This window comes from Papilio machaon, chromosome 22 (genome assembly GCF_912999745.1).
Source record: "Papilio machaon chromosome 22, ilPapMach1.1, whole genome shotgun sequence".
In the NCBI taxonomy this organism is placed as follows: Eukaryota; Metazoa; Arthropoda; class Insecta; order Lepidoptera; family Papilionidae; genus Papilio; species Papilio machaon.
The window spans coordinates 5119875-5138853 of record NC_060007.1 but is presented as its reverse complement, the minus strand read 5'-3'; the positions used below and the strand labels follow the sequence as shown (position 1 = coordinate 5138853).

The following is an 18979-nucleotide window of genomic DNA, read 5'->3' as shown; positions in this document are numbered from 1 at the left end:
TAATACTATTGCGCAAGTTTGGATGGATGGATGTATGGATGTTTATCTAGCAATTCCAACACAACTGAACAGTAATGAAATTTAAAACAGGGACAGATAGTATGGAATAGCACATAGCATCATTTTTTTTTTCAATTCCACGTGGACAAAACGACGGATGCATTTTTTACGTAATATTTATGTTATGACTCTAGCGTTGCTAAGAAAAACTTCTATTAAATACTAACCGATTACTAATAACAAATACTATATTTGATTTACTTTATTCCAGTCAGTTCGCATATTCGCGCGCGACTTCCGTTTTCCTTGTTGAATTCCCGCCAGTGTCAATGAAGTTCTCTTTACAAGGTTGTGTCGAAGCCAATTGATAACATGCACTATAAAAATATTACTTTTGATTTGATTTAAGAAGTTTGATATTTTCAATAATCTCATGTTTTTGAATAGACTAATACGTATTAAAATATTTAGGAATAATGTTTTTTCTTTATTTATAATTTTAATTACTTGAATACAATTCTTTGTGAGATGCATTCGGTAAGGCGGTAATCATTTGCTTATTGAACCGTGTAATTGGTTTTCTAGTTAGTGCACTTTGTGGGAGGGCCTTTTAAACTTTTTTTAGGGTTGACGACATGGTAGAGCGATTTAGGAATCTAACCGAAACTAATAACCTAACAATTAAAGAAGCATTGTTAATAATACGATGCGTATTACCCTTTGCTACTTTTAACTGTCAAAACTATATATAACGAATAATTGATTTAATAACTTGGCCACTACATTAAAATCTTTCACCTTCTTGTTAAAAAAAATCTCAAAAATATTCTTGCGTACTGACATAGCAACAGAAGTGTGAGAGAGGGACAGGTAGTAATAATATTGTGAGTACCAGTGTGTGCGAAAGGTATAGCTGCTATAGTCCGACTTGGTAGTGTACCAGTATGATTGGAGTTGACGACCGCGAGCGAAGGCCGTGCAATCGGTCAGCCGACAAATGTCACGGCCGCGTGGCGACGGGACGTTGTCGTCACAGATGAAAAAACGTGACTCACGCAACGTCTATGACATACCAATTGTCAACGTCATTTTGTCAACTTCAAAATGCACTAAATTTATGTCGATTGAAGTAAAAGCAACATTTATCTTTGGAGAATGCGATGTAAATCAGCCATTAACAAGTCAACAATATGGTTCAAGTGAGAAATAGACGTAGCCAGCATTGAACAGAAGGTACTGAATCTGTAGGTTAGACATAGCTAAGATATCAGATATTTTATGGTCACTGATTTTGATTAAAAACGTCAAAAACAAGGCAACGTGTAGCCTCTATTTGGGTCACAATATTTAAAACATGAAGTCTTTTAGTGACTTGACGATATTATGATTATTGACTAAGTATACGCTTCGGTTACTCACCTTTTGTGTAATGGCGGAACGAAGGTATACAGGAAGTACACAAAAAGTAATCTTATAACAATAGGTATACTAATGACGTTAGTTTTTTTTTTATTACTACTAGTTATAATTCTTCAAATAACACTTATTTGTAGTTTAGTAGTCTAGTTAAGATACAATGTACGTGAAGTTAAATAAAAAAATCGACTCCGTCGTTTAGGATATAGGTGCATAAATACGTACCAGCGAAAAACATTACACTCTAGTCGGGTAAAATGGTTTGGAGTAAAAAAAAACTTAAACACAATACATTCTTTGTTACTCAAGTAAAGTCAGGAGCGTCACTAATATACTTACAAATGTTTTAGAAAAACACATTTTTTGTAATAGGGATGTAGTAATAATACGTAATTAACTTGCAAACTAACCAAAATCACGTATTAAATAAATAAATAGATTAAAACAATTGCAAAGTGTTGACAACCCTACAATTACAAATGCCCAACTACGTACTGCGTGTAAACATTACTCAACCACAAATGCGAATTCATTTGCGATGTCTACTCTAGTCTAGACTAATCTAGTGCATGCGTACTAAAGACTTGTATAAAAGTATTTTTTATTGATATACCACAGCCTAAATACTAATTCAAATAGATATTGTTATCCCTTTCATTCGTACTTGTTCCAATAAGGTTGCAAACTAACAGTTATGGCGATATTTTAATAAAAATTTGGTGACAAATGGGGGATTGTACCTAAATCTCTTGGTCAGAATATCTGGTATTCAATTTACTAGACAGTGAGGTCATACGGGTTGCTATATACAGAAGATATAACTGTAAGGATATGTTTGCGGAATGAAACTAGGAAATAATGTATCCAAGGTTAATAGTGAAGGTAGTTCGCGTATAGAAAATATTTCTCATTGCGGTGTTCCGTTTAGACTTGTATGTATCCGATATGTTACAATAGATTTCTTTGTGTCAGCTATTCGACATTGTGCTGACCTTACCAAATGGCGTGTTATAAAAATTGCATAAATATGTAGGTCAATAATTAATCGTTCGTAACATTGGTGTGACCTTGACAGAGCGTGTGGAGAAGCAAATTTAAATACGATACGCGAATGTTTCGTCATAAAATACATTTTAAATTAAGGTGAGGAAATTGGCCTTTAGATATTTTAAACGATGTGTTTAAGTGTTTTACAGCACTAGTTGTTGCTGCCCGGTGTTGTCTGTTTAATTTTCAATAATCGCATAATAAATATTTAGTTTTTGTAATTTTTTTTCTCTGCATATGCTTATGCGACAAACGTATAAAAGCGAATGAAACAAACCTACAACATTGAGCTAAATAATCCTAAATTTGTTTTTTTTTTTGCAATATTAAACAGCAACGTTAAAATATTTGTGCAATTACTTTAAAAAGTAACATGTTTACAAGAACGGAATATTCTAAAGTGTTGCCAAGTAAAAAATTACAGATTTTTGGCAAGGTTGCCAGGATTTTTTACGCACATAGCGTAATGAAAGCAACAGTTCATTCATGATAACGAATCGATATTCTGAGATGTTTTTGAAATAACACAGACGGTTTAAAAATATTTTTTTAGTATTTTCGTTTAGAAATGTGTTACAAATGTACTTGTAAAATTAGCAATGTGTTATTTTCGTTTCTACTGAAAACTTTTTCGAATAACAAACATAAACATTGTTGATATTTTAAATACTATTCGATGGCTATAAACTATGGAGAATAAAAAAAAATGTCGCCAATCAGATTATTAATGAATCATAAGTACAAATGATCAATCTTGTCGTAACAAATAGTACCAAACAAAATACACGATGTGTTCACAAACAGATTTACCGGTCGAGATGTCTTTGTAATCATCGGTTGGTTTGACAAAGAACTGATGACTAACTAAACTAACATTAGTCGAGTGAGTCAACCGGCGAGTACTAAATCGAAGTGAACGAGGCATGGGCCTGAGAACACACTTGCGTGGCGATACGCTTCGTGAACAAAGAAAAAAGGGACTATGAGAATTTAACGTCCAGTATTAGTTGAACTTATATTTTTATTCCTTGGAAAAAATATAAGTCATCTGCCATAAACGCTACTACGCTTTATTTGTAATTTACCTAGGCAAATTGCAAAGACCCGGCAATTTGCATATAGATAGATTTTAGTAACAAAGTGACGATTTATATTTCGGCAAATTGTAAAGGTGTAATACGACAGTACCTGCCAGTCCACGCTTTTTTATTAGCTACACAGAAAACAGCCAACGAGTCACCTTTGAATGCAAAAATATAACGCTCAATCAATTTGCTGACTGTTTACAATGTGCCTAGTTAAATTAGAAACAGAATTAAAGTTTTGTCTGTAACATAGATTTAATGTGAGATAAAGACAAAGGTCCGTTTAGTCTGGTTGCTTACGAATCGAAATGGGGGAAGGTTGGGATAAAAAGTGCTACATCATTCAATGACGGGCTACATTCCCATGTCGGGTAAATGATAAGCTTGTTACATGTTTACACGGTCCGTTGATATCTTTCAAGTTACGTGAGCATTAGTTATAGGATTACGTGTTAAAACATTACAAGGATTTACTGCAGTTAAAAGATTAGATACATATTTTTTTATAGGATAAGTAAACGTGCACCCGATCGCCTAATTGATCTGATGCTCTTACACATCCACAAAACCAGAGGAACCGCAAATGCGTTGCCGGCCTTTAAGGAAATTGTGTGCTATTATCTTGAATACATATGTATATTTGTGAATATTAAGGCCTGCTTTCACTTGAGCAGTTGACTGCTAGACGCGTGTGGCTGTCATTTTTGTAAAGCAGTCAGTAGCGTTAGTGGAAAAAACACACGACTGCAATTTCAAGGCTAGTTACTGCTTGTTTTTTTTTTTTTGTTTTTAGAACCATACACAATCCTAAAATACAAAGTTTAAGAATTTATTTCCTTAGTTCGGAGATGGTTCCTGTCTATTGGTAACTGAGCTCCGTATCGCAGTTAACTAACAAGATTAATGAATCGGTCTCGCCGTCCGTATAGAATTAACTGCTTGACAAACGATTGCTCGGATATTTGCAGTGTCGTCGGTCATTTTAAGTTGTTTTTGTAACGCGAAAATGAATTTGTACCGAAACAAGTAATGTATAGCTAATCTTTAGTGAACTATGTAAATCTCATCGACTATAAATTATAACTTTATTTTTTAAGCTAAAAGTGGCAAACGACCTGGATACTTAAATTCGCCAAAATTGCGAAGCGACCGTTATCCATAACCATATGTATTTCTATATGTTTTGCCTACCTATAATCGACAGAGGAGACTCACAAAAATAGTGCCCGTCCTTTGCGTTTCCTTCTGCGTCAAATCCACCTCCCTATTCTATCCCTTACTTATAAGGGTAGGAAGGGCAAGACGACTATAATTAGGCCTCTGGCACCCACAATTATCAGACTGTACGCAGAATTACTTCCACTTCACGCCTGTCTTCTGTGTGGTCGTGGTAAATGATCGGTTGAGCCGACTCATTCGTGGAAAGGATGTTATTGCGGGCTCTACTACTGTAAAAGATGTAGTTTAATTTTGGCCTTTAATAAACTAGCTGTCGCCTGCGAATCCGTACGCGCGGTATTAAAAAACTTAATAAGTACCTAGCCTATGTGATCTTCCAGACTATTTTCTACATCTGTGCCAAATTTCATCAAGGTATATTGAGCCGTTCCGGAGATACCTTCTACATTGCAAAACAATCAGCGATTCTAAATATAACGTTCATACAATTTACCCTTTAAAATATTGAATGGCTACAATTAAGGTCCATTCAACTGGCCGACAAAATTATATTTCTTTTCTGTTTTGACGGTCGTCATGGTAACGGCGACGTAAGTAGCAGTCCACCCTTCCAGGCGTAATTGAATGATTGCACTTAATTGTACCGAACGTTCCCGGACCTTTTGTTAAAAGTCCGAGGATGTGGTCTAACCGCCACATGTAACGTGCGAGTCCGTTTTAAAATACGATCGCTTTCGAGAATTGCGTTCGAAATTCAAAATTCACATTCTATAAAGGTTGATTATTTTTTTAATTCGTTCTGAAACACGATATTTTTTTTTCAATTAATCCTAATTGCAACGATTACATTGTTTATTAAAATGCAATTATATGACGATTCAAACATACCCTCATATCTATTGCCATAGTTAGCCAAAAAAATTGCTTGAACACTGCCTACTTCCAATTTTTTTAAGAAATTAAATTAATTCGCTTCCATAAATATTTTAATTAAGTATAAAACGAGAAAAAATATCCTATTTTTACGATGTTTTAATGAAATAAAAATGTGGTGAAATTCGCGTTAATACAAAAATGATTACACGTTTTTAACAGATCTTCTTAAGAAAAAGGAACTCTAAGGAAAACTCGAGCGGTAAGAGAAACTTTAATTAAAAATATTCGCCGCGAGCAAAGCCGCGGACAAAAGGTTGTTCACAATAACGTTGGCTAAGGTCAGTTAAATAGACAGAATACTACCAACTAGAATTCGACCTTGCCACATAAAGATAAAGTCGAAAGCACTTTAGCAGAACGTTATCAATGCTTGTCGATACTTTCGTGCTTTTATCGGGACGTAATAAAGATGTGTTGATGGATTTATAGTCACAGCATTAAACTGAATCTGGATAGATAGTCACATAGATATAAAAGTATTTATAACTAATTTTCATGTTTAACTAACTTTTATTGGTCCACAACATCCGGACATAATGAAAGATGGTCAAATGTTTCAGCAATGGAAACCACAGATTAAATAACAGCTGTAGACCAGACCTACCACTTGATGGGTCGACTATTGGTCAATGATAGGTCTAGAGTCAACTTCAATAACTGTAAGTTCATTCTTTATTTCTTCATAAAGACTTTCTTTTAAATTATGTCATTAACAATATGTATTTTTCTACGTAAACGTTACAGTCGTCATATAAAATTGAAAAATAAAATAAAAAGTTTCGTAAGCGGACCTCGATCGCATCGGTCTAACGAAACCTGGAATCCTCTTTGCGTAGCATTGCCCGTGCCTTTGACAAAGCGACTTGGTTTTTTTGCTATTCCACATTTGCCAATCGGCTTTTTTGACGGTACAAATGCGTAGTAACAGTCAAAAGTCCTTTGTATTACAAATAAATACACCATTACAAAGAAAGGTCAGAAAATTAAACGCCCTAAAATAGCTAAACATTCGTAGACAATACTGTCGAAAATAGAAAAATAAAATATAGTTAAAAAAATTAAGTTATCTATATATATAAAAGAAAGTCGTGTTAGTTACACTATTTATAACTCAAGAACAGCTGAATCGATTTGACTGAAAATTGGTGGGCAGGTAGCTTAGAACCAGGAAACGGACATAGGATAATTTTTACCCCGTTTTCTATTTTTTATTCCGCGCGGACGGAGTCGCGGGCGACAGCTAGTTTTTATATAATATTGTCATCAGAACTAAACACTTGTACTAAATTACAAATCAATGACTTGTTTCTCCTCAAATAAACAGAGCAAGTTATATAAAACAGCCAACCGCCTACACGATGACAGAATAGGTTTCGGAGAAAAAGGGAATTAGTAGCTAGTTAGATTGAAAATATTCGAAGTAGGAAAATTACCACCCGTTTGTTGATAACATAAATATCTTTCCTATATATCTGAATATGGACGCCAAGTATCGGTTCCCGGAAAGCGTGTATAAATAGCAACACACGATAAACATTGTTGCTTTGAACATACTGGGATAAGCTAAAAAGCCGTTACCTTGGTTACGGTTTGATATAAGCGTAGCACATAAATATCTAGAAATATGTAAAGAATCTATCCTGAAATATTATTATATCCACAGATCATATAATATTTTTACTAAAAACATTATAATTCATATTTTAAAACGTTTAATTTGTCTTAATTTTTCTTATACTATAAATAATAAAGAATTCGAATATGTGAATCATAACCAGATCATTGTTTTTAGATGTAACACATCTCATGCCACTACAGTTTTTAAAAATGAATACACGAAGCGAGTTGGTGGCATTCAATGTGTTAAAGATCCCTACAGACCTTCACCGCGCTTTAAAAAGCGTACCATATTTCAGTATGTTAACTATCATAAAGCATTGTTATGTTTTCTTTAATATATTTTATATATTATATAAAGCGGTCCAATTAAAAACCAGCGCCCCAGTTGGCTCAGAGTTGAACGCCACTTAAAATAAAAATATATTATATCTTTTGTCTAGTCTAGCATTTATATTTTTTTGTACTCTGTATGTTCTAACATCCGCTATGTTAATTATAATTTAATGGGAAGTATGTTTTTTTATGATTATTTAACAAATATTTATAATAAACTTCTTACTGTCAAAATTCAATAATAATTATTCAGTTATTAAGTGTTAACAAAAAAAAATTAAAAAAATACATATTTATTTACCGTGATTACTCACTTGCTTCAATTTTACAGAAAAAAAAGGTTATATCAACAAATTGCGAACTAAGTATGTATTTCAATGTCTCATTTCAAAAAAAGAAAAAAACTTTATACTGGCTGTTTACGATTAGGAAAAAAAGAAATACTATTTTGGCGCCAAATAGATTCGTTCCATAACATCTGGCAGTCTTTATGATTCCGATTTGTTTGTATTAAAGTTAATACGAGCGTTGCCTCACGTACACAGACAGAAACGTTTCCTAGAATATTAAATATAATTAATTTGTTTTCCTATTACAGACTGCGACATACGTTACCATCAAATGCCAACAATAGATATCCTTTTATTTTTTCATAACTAAAACAAGATGTCGCCCGAGAATCCGTCCGCGAGGAATTAAAAAAAACTTAACAAGTAGTCTATGCTTTCGTCCAGACTGTGTTCTACATTTGTGTCAAATTTTATCAAGATCCGTTGAGCCGTTCCGGGGATACCTTATAATTAACATTCATCCATCCATCTAAACTTTCGCATTTATAATATTAGTAAGATATAATGAGAAATTCATTTACAAACTCAATGACATAAATTGACAATGAAGTTAAATTATGGAAATTTTGTTCGAAATATTAAAAAAAAAATAAACGAGGAGATCCACTGTTTATTATTAGGGTTTAAAATATTTCATATTTTTTCCAAACTACAAGACAAAAAACACAATAAGTTATAATAAAAGGCTGGCTACTAATAGACTAAGAAAATAATACTCGCTAAACTGAAAGATTAAAAAAAGAAGTTCCAAAAGGCATACTCAACGAGAATTTCATAATAATTTCATAATTCCTTAATCTTCGCTAGTTTAATTCCTATCTTTAATATGTCTCCGAGAGACAAATATGCCAAAGACAAGAACATGTGAAATGAAGTACGGTCACCGTACTGGAATGATGGGATAGACATTTCTTATTGGAATATATAATGTAAACTCAAACGTATAAATATGGAAATTAGTTGCTTTATTACAGGAATTAAGACGATAGCGTCAATATTTGCATATTGCTCCGACACCGAATTGAATTACATATCTCTATATATTTGCCTTAGGGCAATTTCAGATCGTCTGTGTTAGGTCAAACTATTTGTTATGCCTTCATACATTCATTTCATTTACATAATTAATTCTGTTCTTTGATTAATGTTTTGTGATGTGAAAATTAGGTTTCTGATTAATTTTCTTTGTGAAATGTATCTTCAATTTTTTATTACTTTTAAATACACATATTAAATTAGAAAAATCCCTTTTTGTAGATTGATAATCATAACTATAGCAAATAACTGATATATTTCAACATTGTCGTTCGGATTTTTACTTTCTCGAGACAAGTTAGCGTTGAACTTTATAAAAACTTGCGACTTGTTACTTGTCAACTACGAAACTAGTAGCCTCTAAGATCGGTAACAACGTGACCGGAATCGATATCCGGCATAATTCCTCCCTCCCCTCTTACCAATAACTTATCGACAACAAGTAGTCATAAGAATATACCCATAACTGATGAACATTTTCTACCCTCTTTACTTTCTACGATTTTATATTCTATTATTTTTAATCTTTGGTCGCTAATAATTTAACTGCTAATTATTTTTTGTAACAATTTGACATTTTTTTAAATTATAAAGCCTGCAGAAAATTCTTTTTATTTTATCTGTACCAAGACTTTTATTTTTATTTCGACCAAGAGTTTGATCTCATGACTGTTTAAATTGCTGACGAATTCATTCCATTCAAATCCTGTTATTACCTAATCTTTGCAATTACATTTAACTTGTATTACAATTCCTTATCGCTATGACACATATTTATCTAGATTTCGAAAGGACAGACGATAATGTAAACTGTATTACTAAATATAACATTATAAACGAAATATGGTGAAATAACGTAACATGGACTACCCACAAACAAACGTAATTTCCGTAATATACATCAACGCGATATTGTTTTTACCTCGAAGACAAAGAAATAAAAAAAAATTGTCTCTGAATTTGAAGAAGCCATCAATCTTAACAATCTTCTCAAACACACTTTCATACCGTCAATTAATTTAAAACGACAGTCGTTAATTCAAACGGAAATGTCAAAAGGAAAAATTGTTTAATTGGAACAAAAGAAAATTTCAATTAATTCAAACAATAATACTAAATAAATATTACATGCATTGCAATAAAAATTACTTTGTAATGTTTATTGAATAAGAATTGCACACACGAACAAAGACTCGATGCGTGCGGACACGCGTTCAAGCAACAGGTAACACAATAAAGCCGCATTCACATTTGCCTGACGTGTCGTGTCGTGACGCTTTGTGTCGTGATGGCTACTGTTCACATCTATGTGACGCGTTATGACGCATTTTTAATCAGTTCCGTTATAGCTCTCGGAGAGTTTACACATTCGCAATGTTTTTTCATGAATCATCCGATTCGGATTCAGATTATGAAGAAGATATGCAGTTATTGGCACTGGCAACACTTCTAATAAAACAAAAAAAGAGAAGAAGATATTGGATACATCCAGTAAATACAAAAAGATAGTTTAGTTTTAATAGATTGATCCTTATATTGTTTACATTTTGTATCATAAATCGCTTTATATTGTCGTACGTACTCGATCAGCTCGTCGTCCATACCTTCTGACGCGTCACAACACGACACGTGCGCGTGCACACTAGTCCGACCCGCTGTGTCGTGTCGCTGCGCCGTCCCCCGCACCTCACCCAACTGACGCGGACCGGGATCGCCACTGACGCGACACGACACAAGCCATCACGACACACTGCGTCAGAGAAGTGTGCACGCAACCATATTAATTGTATGAGACCGATACCTTTCTGACGCATCACGACACGACACGTCAGGCAAATGTGAACGCGGCTTAAGTCAGTCGAAGGCCTGATCAAATGTCAAACAAAAGGTTACAAAATTATATAAAGCATGCTCGTAGCATAATACATACTCCGATTCAATATTTCATACACAACCTTATTAATTACAAAGAACCATCAGGCTTACGTAAGATGTTAGCAAATCGAAAAATTATAGACCTAATAAAATGGAAAGGATCGAGGTCGCCGGTCACCGATACAGAACAGGGAAAATGTACAATCTCACAATAAACGATCACAAGCAAATATTACAATATCTATATACACACGCGGTCGACGGGACAAAAAAATCATAACCATATGACGGTTTGCCAGACCATATATTTGAATACGTACCTGTGTTTTACGATTTAATGAAGCACGTTCACCTCAAACTATGGCTTTGTTTTAATAAAGTCAACGGCTCCCGATCAAACCGTACGGTTAATCTGAAAATAGAAACGAACCTTTATTAATGTACCGCCCTGTGAATCATAAGACGCGTCAACTATCCCAACGTATTTATACCCAGGACGAAGGGAAGCGTAAAAAAAAAGTCAAACCGAAAACAATGTTAAACGATCGTAAACAACGCGAATAGTATTAATTTAACACAATAACTGATACGCACCGATTGTTACAATCACAACTGTTGTCCACAAATGCACGTGAATTTGAAAAAAATAACGCACTGGATGTTTCGAAGTAAAACTAGTTTATATTGTCCGATCGCATCACAAAGCGCGGCAAGCGTCCGTCCTCGACAGCGGTCCGCGCGAGACTGGCGCGAGTGTAGCGCCCTCTCGTCCGCCCTGATGTTCACTAGTGTGCGTGTTCCGTACTTGTGGGGGTGTGCCCTGCGCCCCGTATTACACTTTTATTTATTTTCAAATACAGGGTGAATAAGAAGATTGTGTTTACCAAATATAAAACGCAAAATGTATATAGAATACATGTAATGTAAGATTTGGACAAGGATATATTATACGAGTGAGGCGTCGTTTCTTTGTAAACGGCCGTGAACCGACAAGTCAGCGGCGGTCATTGCCACGGGCATTGGATATAAAAATATACGTCACCGCATCTTTTACGTTCTATTATCCATATAAAATACGTTTTTTCTCATTGAAACACGTTTTGCGGACGGCGGTTATACTTGCTAAATATAATTCAATATTAAAGTTAATTTACAATACTTCGAGATAAAAGCAATGAACTTTTGAATAAGTCAAATAAACTTGTCACTGGGTAGACATTTACCTAGATCCAATACACATGCAGAAATATTCAAGGCATTATATATTAAACGGTTGGTATATTTCATAGTCTGAATACATAGCGTATTCGTATATATACTTCGTTTTAATTAAATTAACGTTTTTTATTATTATTTAATGACAGTAATGTGAAGGAATGAGAAAGTGAATATGGGTAGGCAGAGATATAGATTTTTGGTTGGCACATAAACTGTAATATGTAAAGTTTCGGTATAGTTTAGTACATTTAGTACAAACAAAACTTTAGAATATCTCATTTAGTAGTTGTTGAGAGACAAAGTAACTTCTTGACAAACATTAATTGACTACTTAGAGACGGTTAATTGGGACCACATATTTAGTACGGCGAAGACTATTTCCAAACAGAAATAAATGTGCACAGCAAAATGTTAGTCTCTATTTCCACTAGGAGCACGAGCCGCGCACGTAATGCAATGTATACAATTTCAACTACCGCATCTTGAGTCCATTGGCCAGTTGATTAGTGGAAATGGGTTCTTACTGTTGTTTATTTCGAGTGCCACAGAGCGACTGGATGCATGAGTTCAAAGAATTCCATACAAATATGAATGTAGGGTGACCATAAAACAATTCTTAATTGTTTAGTCCCGATTTTTTTAGGTTTTGACTACAGCTAGAATAAAATACTAAGACTATTCGATATTGTAAGGGCTTGTTGAATGCCACCGAATATAGTTTTTTTTCAAAGTATAATGTCACTGAAGTAAGGAGTAGGTACACAATTTCCTATCTTTTTTTCGCCATAATTTAAAATGGTTTAAAAGTGTTGTTGATTTAAATCAATTCATAAATAAATGGTACAATGTGGCCACGCTATTCTCTTATTTACAGCGAATTTCAAATTACACTGTAAATTGGATAAAATTACATCTTGCAAAATATAATTCAAATTATTTATAACATTTATTAAAATTGCTTCGATCCTACAACAGTATTAGTCTATTTTTATTTCTTTATTTTACGTAAAAATTGGCAAACTTCGCGAGGACAAGGTCACCTTAAGGAACTTTTTCATGAATAACTAATTTATTATAAAGATTTATAACAAGTCAATTTTGGTAGCTCATTATTAAAATTTATGGTTTTGCTAAATGTCAAGAGGTTTACGCCATATACGAAGGGAGGTTGGCAGAGATAGATTCGACAAGATACTTTATTTTCGACTAACAGTAGGGTAATGTTTTTCTGAGTTTTTTTTTGTTGACGCGGGGAATGCATTTACGCACTTCTCCGTCCGTGCTGCGGGGGCAGCAGGGACGGTTTCGTGTGGGACTCCCGGCCTTATAAGGCCGGACTACCCACTAAACCCCGCGGTGTTCTCCTTTGCCTGACCGGGCCGTGGCGTCTATGTTTTTCAGAGTTCTATGGTTTTAGTGTGTATATCCATTTCGTTATAACTATTTTAGTATTTATTTACTAACAATAATTTGTATATGCAAGTATATATTTTTTATTTTAATTAATTACAATTATAACTAACATTCAGTCGTCAAAAAGATGTAAAAAAAAACATAATTTGCTTTAAACAAGCAAGTTTAGCATGCAACGTTTTTCGTGGAAATTAAGTAATTATTATTCCATATAACAAAAATAATCATTTTCAAACCGCTCTTTTAAAACATATTTTAACAAATTAAAAAAATAATCTCAAATCCGAAGCAAAAGCAGCGTCAAATTCTTGGAATGTAACCTTTAAAGTACATCAAACTCGCTAAAATGTTACCACAAGGTCTTCTTTTATTATTTTAATATTTATCCAAAACTTATAAGTTTAATCAACTCGCAATTTTACAAAGATAGCTCAGCAGTTGTCTATTAGACGAGATAAAGTCATTAGATAGACAAGAACGTCTACTAATGTTTTTTTTATATCATATGCGGTCCCTTACATTCTAATAGTTCAAAGTGTTTATGCAGAAATATTCTGAAATGAGATTTAAGGCGAAATGTACACCTTATCTATGGTCAAAATAATTTAGAAAAATCTTTTTACATACTTTTATTTAGTTTCACCTATGCCGATGTTATTCATTAAATCTTCTAAATTAAAGAACCACTTCCCAGTTACTGATTGAGTTGAAATCTTACATACATGTATAAATCGCATGAAAATGCAATATTATGATCAAATGGTGCTCACCTAATGTTGGAGCTGGAAGGTGGCCATAGAAACTTCGGAATGAAACAACACTATCTCATCAATTTATTTTAATTAAAAACAACATAATAAAAGCTTGTTTTTAAAAAGTTTTTTCTTCGTTGATTTTATTGTTTATTAGTCTGCAATAAAGCTTCTTTTGAACTTTCGTAACGTGTAAAGTCCGAGCTACATATTGAATACCTTCCCTAACTTTTTCCAAGCTAAAAAGAATTCCAATAACTCCATTGGAATCTATTGCGGGTGCAAATTCGTCGACCGACACTCGAGCGGTCTCGCATTCAGAAATATTAATTTCAATGCTTTTATCTGCCGTCTGAATGGAGAATAATGTCTAATGAAAAATTTTAAGTGCTATTTAACGTCTAATAAGTGAGAAATGAAAGTTATGACATGATAATCTTTTGTTTGTGTGCATAATCTTAATAATATTATAAATGCTAATATTTGGATGGATGGATAGATGGATGGATGTTTGTTTGAAGGTATCTCCAGAACCGCTCAGCGGATCTCTACGAAATTTGGCAAAGATGTAGATCATAGTCTGAAAGAACACATAGGCAAGGTTATTTATACTTCCTTGGAGTGTATCAATTTTAACATATATAAGTAACAACGTAATTTGACAATGCTTAAATTAAAATTGCGTAATCTATGCCAACATTTTTAAGAGGAAAGATTTGATTGTTTTTTGTTTGAATTGAAAAATTCTTTCAGTGTTGGGAAGCTACGCTATCCTGGGTTATATTTATTACTGGATTTTTTATTTTCGCGCGGACAAAGTCGAGGGCGACTGCTAGTATTTAATAATGATTTCTGTCAGTTTTAAGATACGTATGATAATAGATGTTAATACGTAATTTGATATGAGTATCAGTTGTAATAATCAGTTCTAAGAAAAAGTCTATGATGCGTTCACACGACGACAGAATAGTAAAAAAGATCAGTACTCTAATTCTTTAAACCCAAACTTACCATCGAAATAGTACTGTTCTGACTCGGCGTAAGAGTTCAAACAATAGCAGTACTGTCTGCTCTACTTTACTGTACTATCCTCGTGTGAATCTAGTTTGAGAGTCGTATGATACACGTGTGTAACGAGGGCATTATTTATCGCGTACATTAACAAAATCATACTGCTTATGTAATGAAATATTAACGTGATGATTACTTATTTACTACATAAATATCAACTAATATATAAAAAGGCTAAAACACTCACGTACATTTGTCCGGTGTCGGCACCGACTAGATGCCGACAATGGGTTCGAAACTATCCAATACAGTATACCCTAACTTGGGTAGACACCGAGTGCCTTGGTTGGGACATAGTTAATAAACTAAAGATTATTTCAGGAATAATTTAATGTACATAACTTAAATCTTAATATAATTAAATCGCAATCGCATTTGGCCTTTCTTTTGTCAGTCATCATTTTGTGTCGTCAAGGGCGTTTTCTTCCGACATACTCATTTACTATTGCATCAGACAATTTCTTTGTCTCTCTTCACTGAATTTAAAAATTCTTATGTAAGGTTTGTTCTAACGTATTATACTCTGTTTACAAATTAAAGTTTACTGTTTTTTTTATTTTACTACTTTTAATAAATTAAACTTCCGATTTCAAGCTAAAAAGCAAGCAATAATAAAATCATTTTCTCGCATAAATTTTTCCGAAACATTATCAAAATACGTATAGATAACATTTTTGAGGTTATGTCAAATACTAAAATATATCGTTCGTAGTAAAAATGATAACGAAATCGGACAGTAACCAAAATCGTACTAGCTTAAATAAAGAAAAAATCTTTATCAGTCGGCTTCGGTATAAAAATTGGAGTTAGTATTCCTTAAGGAGTTTTTCACAAACATCAGGAGTAATCTTGAAGCGGGTCCTTATTACAGAAATTGCCGCGACTTAGGATTTACTTGGCTGATAAGTAGATTATACAATGAAAGTAGTTCGCCTACTTTTTACTTTGTGAATTCTTTTACGGAGCGTCGGTGGCTCAGGGGTTAAGCACTTGACTTGCAATCTGCAGGTCCTGGGTTCGAATCCCGCCATGTACCAATGTGTTTTACGATTTTCGATTTACAAATGTACATTTATCCGACGTTCTTACGGTGAAGGAAAACATCGTGATGCAACCTGCAGATATCTGAGAAGAAATTCAATGATATGTGTGAAGTCAACCAACCCGCACTTGGCCAGCGTGGTTGACTATGGCCTAGTCACCCCTAACTTGGGGTAGGCTCCGAGCCTCTAGGTGGGGACGTATAGTGAGCTGATGATGATGATGAATTCTTTTATATTAACAGTATAATGTAACCCGACTTTTTAAAGAGATTTGTAAGCAGGAATAATGTACCTACATCGTAAAAATGATAAGTTTATTAAATAAGGTTGAGGTTTAACTGAAGTTAAATATGCTTATGTTAAATTGGACTTATGAATCTTACGGTTCAATACCACAACAAATTATCTGGTTCTTAGTAATATTTTGATATGTAAAATATAATACATATGTGCCATTTTTACCCTAAGGGTAACCTTATCCTACTTTATAAGGTAACTTGTTGAAATATAAAGATTCATTGATATATGTCACGCTTAATAATTCATATATTCATATTCTAGAAAGTTCCAGAACTTTCAATGTAATAACAAAACACACATTAAACCTTAGCAAAACCAAACACAACATTCAATTCCCAGTTCTATGTTTTGTATCAAAACAGAACTTTCAATAATCCAGAATTGATGAATACAGCGTGAAAGTTGGCTCATTAGAAGGCATTTACGTACAACAAAGCTCTACAGATTTGTACTACGACGTACGATTTTGTAAGTGCCGATTGAAGTTCTGTTTGTACATTTCAAATGACATTTTCAACTAGTTTTAATTAATGAAATATATTAGAATTATAAGCGATAGTAATGTACAAGGATAAATAGCTTCAAGTTTAATTGTTCTATTATGAAATTTTAAGTTATAGTTCGAGTCCGTTCAAATTTTAATGTTGTGATTTTTTTCCTGCTGCCATTAAATGATATTTTTTTTACATTTACGTCTTATAAATATATATCATGATGGCTTTCCTTGTTTCTGTCTGTCATTTTTGCAAAGTATTCACATTAATAAATCAAACTTTTTGGCGTCTTTTAGAAAAAAAAAGAATAGAAAGATACCAATTAGTTTCGTAATTTATTCCTTTTTTACATTTCTAAATCCGCACAAGCTGTTATCTTTTTTTGCTCGTTACGCGAAGAGATCTTTCATAAAACCGCAGCAGCAGCTTCGAATTAAACATCTTATTTCTGAAGTAAGCAAAAGAAATGCCTTTATCTAAGCTACTGGATGCTGTAAATCTCCCGCCTAGTCCCAAGGTAGACTCCGGATGTTATTTATGCGTGCGGTACAGAGCGTCACAGCGTAAATAAATTATTTACACATAGCTATTATACTGCTAAAGTTGGCAGTTAAATGTAGGTGAATGGAGTACTCTGTGGAAAAATAGTAGGTAGTGTTAAGATAACTCCTGAAATATTTTCACCGTGGTACAAATGAGTAATAACTGGTAGCAATTTTAATTGTAATAGAATTTAGGGTTATATCTTTTGATACCTTTATCTGGAAAAGGATTTCCTTTTCATACATATGTATGCGGGCGAACCCGAAGACAGACTTCCAAATTTCGGAATTTGTGAATTTAATTTTAGGCCTCTCGCGGCTGCGGAGTGAAGGGTTTGACTGAAATCTGCATAACATGGAATATTCCAAGGTACGATTTATGTCTGTTGCCTTTACAACGAGATGTTGATTGTTATGATTTGTATATATTCAATTTGAATTTGGAATTCCATTTTTTACATAACCTAACTCCTTTCACCACTTAACATAAGATAGGATCAAGACAGAGCGGTACTTTATTAATTAGACAAAGATGCATTCGTTACTTCTACTGCCGTAGGTTTCTAAAACCAAAATCTCTGTATAAAACATAATATGTTTTTAACGGAGATTTTGATCTTAAAAAACACGGTTAGAACATCTCGTGTGTCATATTTGAAATAGATAATCTCTGCGTAATATGAGATTGATATGCTTGCCTTACTTGGTTTAATGAATATGCTCTCATGTATATACTTGATTATACTGCATTGATTAATAGAAACCCTTCAACTTGACATAAACAACAATTTACATGTAACGTAATCCTACCAACACTAATATACATATTAATTAAAATTTCAAATCAATCAAGACCACAGACTAGGCATTTATTAGACGAGACTAGCACCAAGCTATACCTATGCTATCGTTTAATATAATTACTCGACCGTGCTCCCCTACCCAGACTGGAGGGGATAGGGGGGGCAGCCGTCTGGCTCTACAGATATATACCTACATACAGGAAGGGACTGTTGCTATGAAACGTTTCGCTTTATGCATCTGTATGCATATTGAATTATCCTTTTAGTACATTTTAGTAATGTGTTTTGCGTTTTGTTATGTAAAGTTTCCTTATATAATTGTTATTTACATTATTAAATACTTTTCCTAGTTTGTACTCTTATATGAAGATTATTCAAACCACTTAAAACAATATAATTAGTAAGCTAAGAGAAAATATAGTATACAGAGTGATTTAATTTTGAGTTTTAAAAAATGTTTACAGGGA

General features: G+C 33.5%; 1 protein-coding gene across 3 annotated transcripts in view; it reads right to left on the bottom strand.

The window, feature by feature from the left end:
* Positions 1–18979, bottom strand: part of LOC106708223 (brain tumor protein) — a 317131-nt gene that overhangs the window by 105102 nt on the left and 193050 nt on the right. For 2 of the 3 annotated variants that reach the window (XM_014499702.2, XM_014499703.2), the window contains exons 1-2: positions 11471–11638; positions 11197–11288 (exon numbers count right to left, since the gene is read on the bottom strand). The gene's annotated coding sequence lies outside the window, so the exon portion shown is untranslated. Of the gene's footprint in view, positions 1–11196; positions 11289–11470; positions 11639–18979 lie in introns of those variants that run through there. The other variant, XM_045683553.1, reaches the window with a different exon arrangement.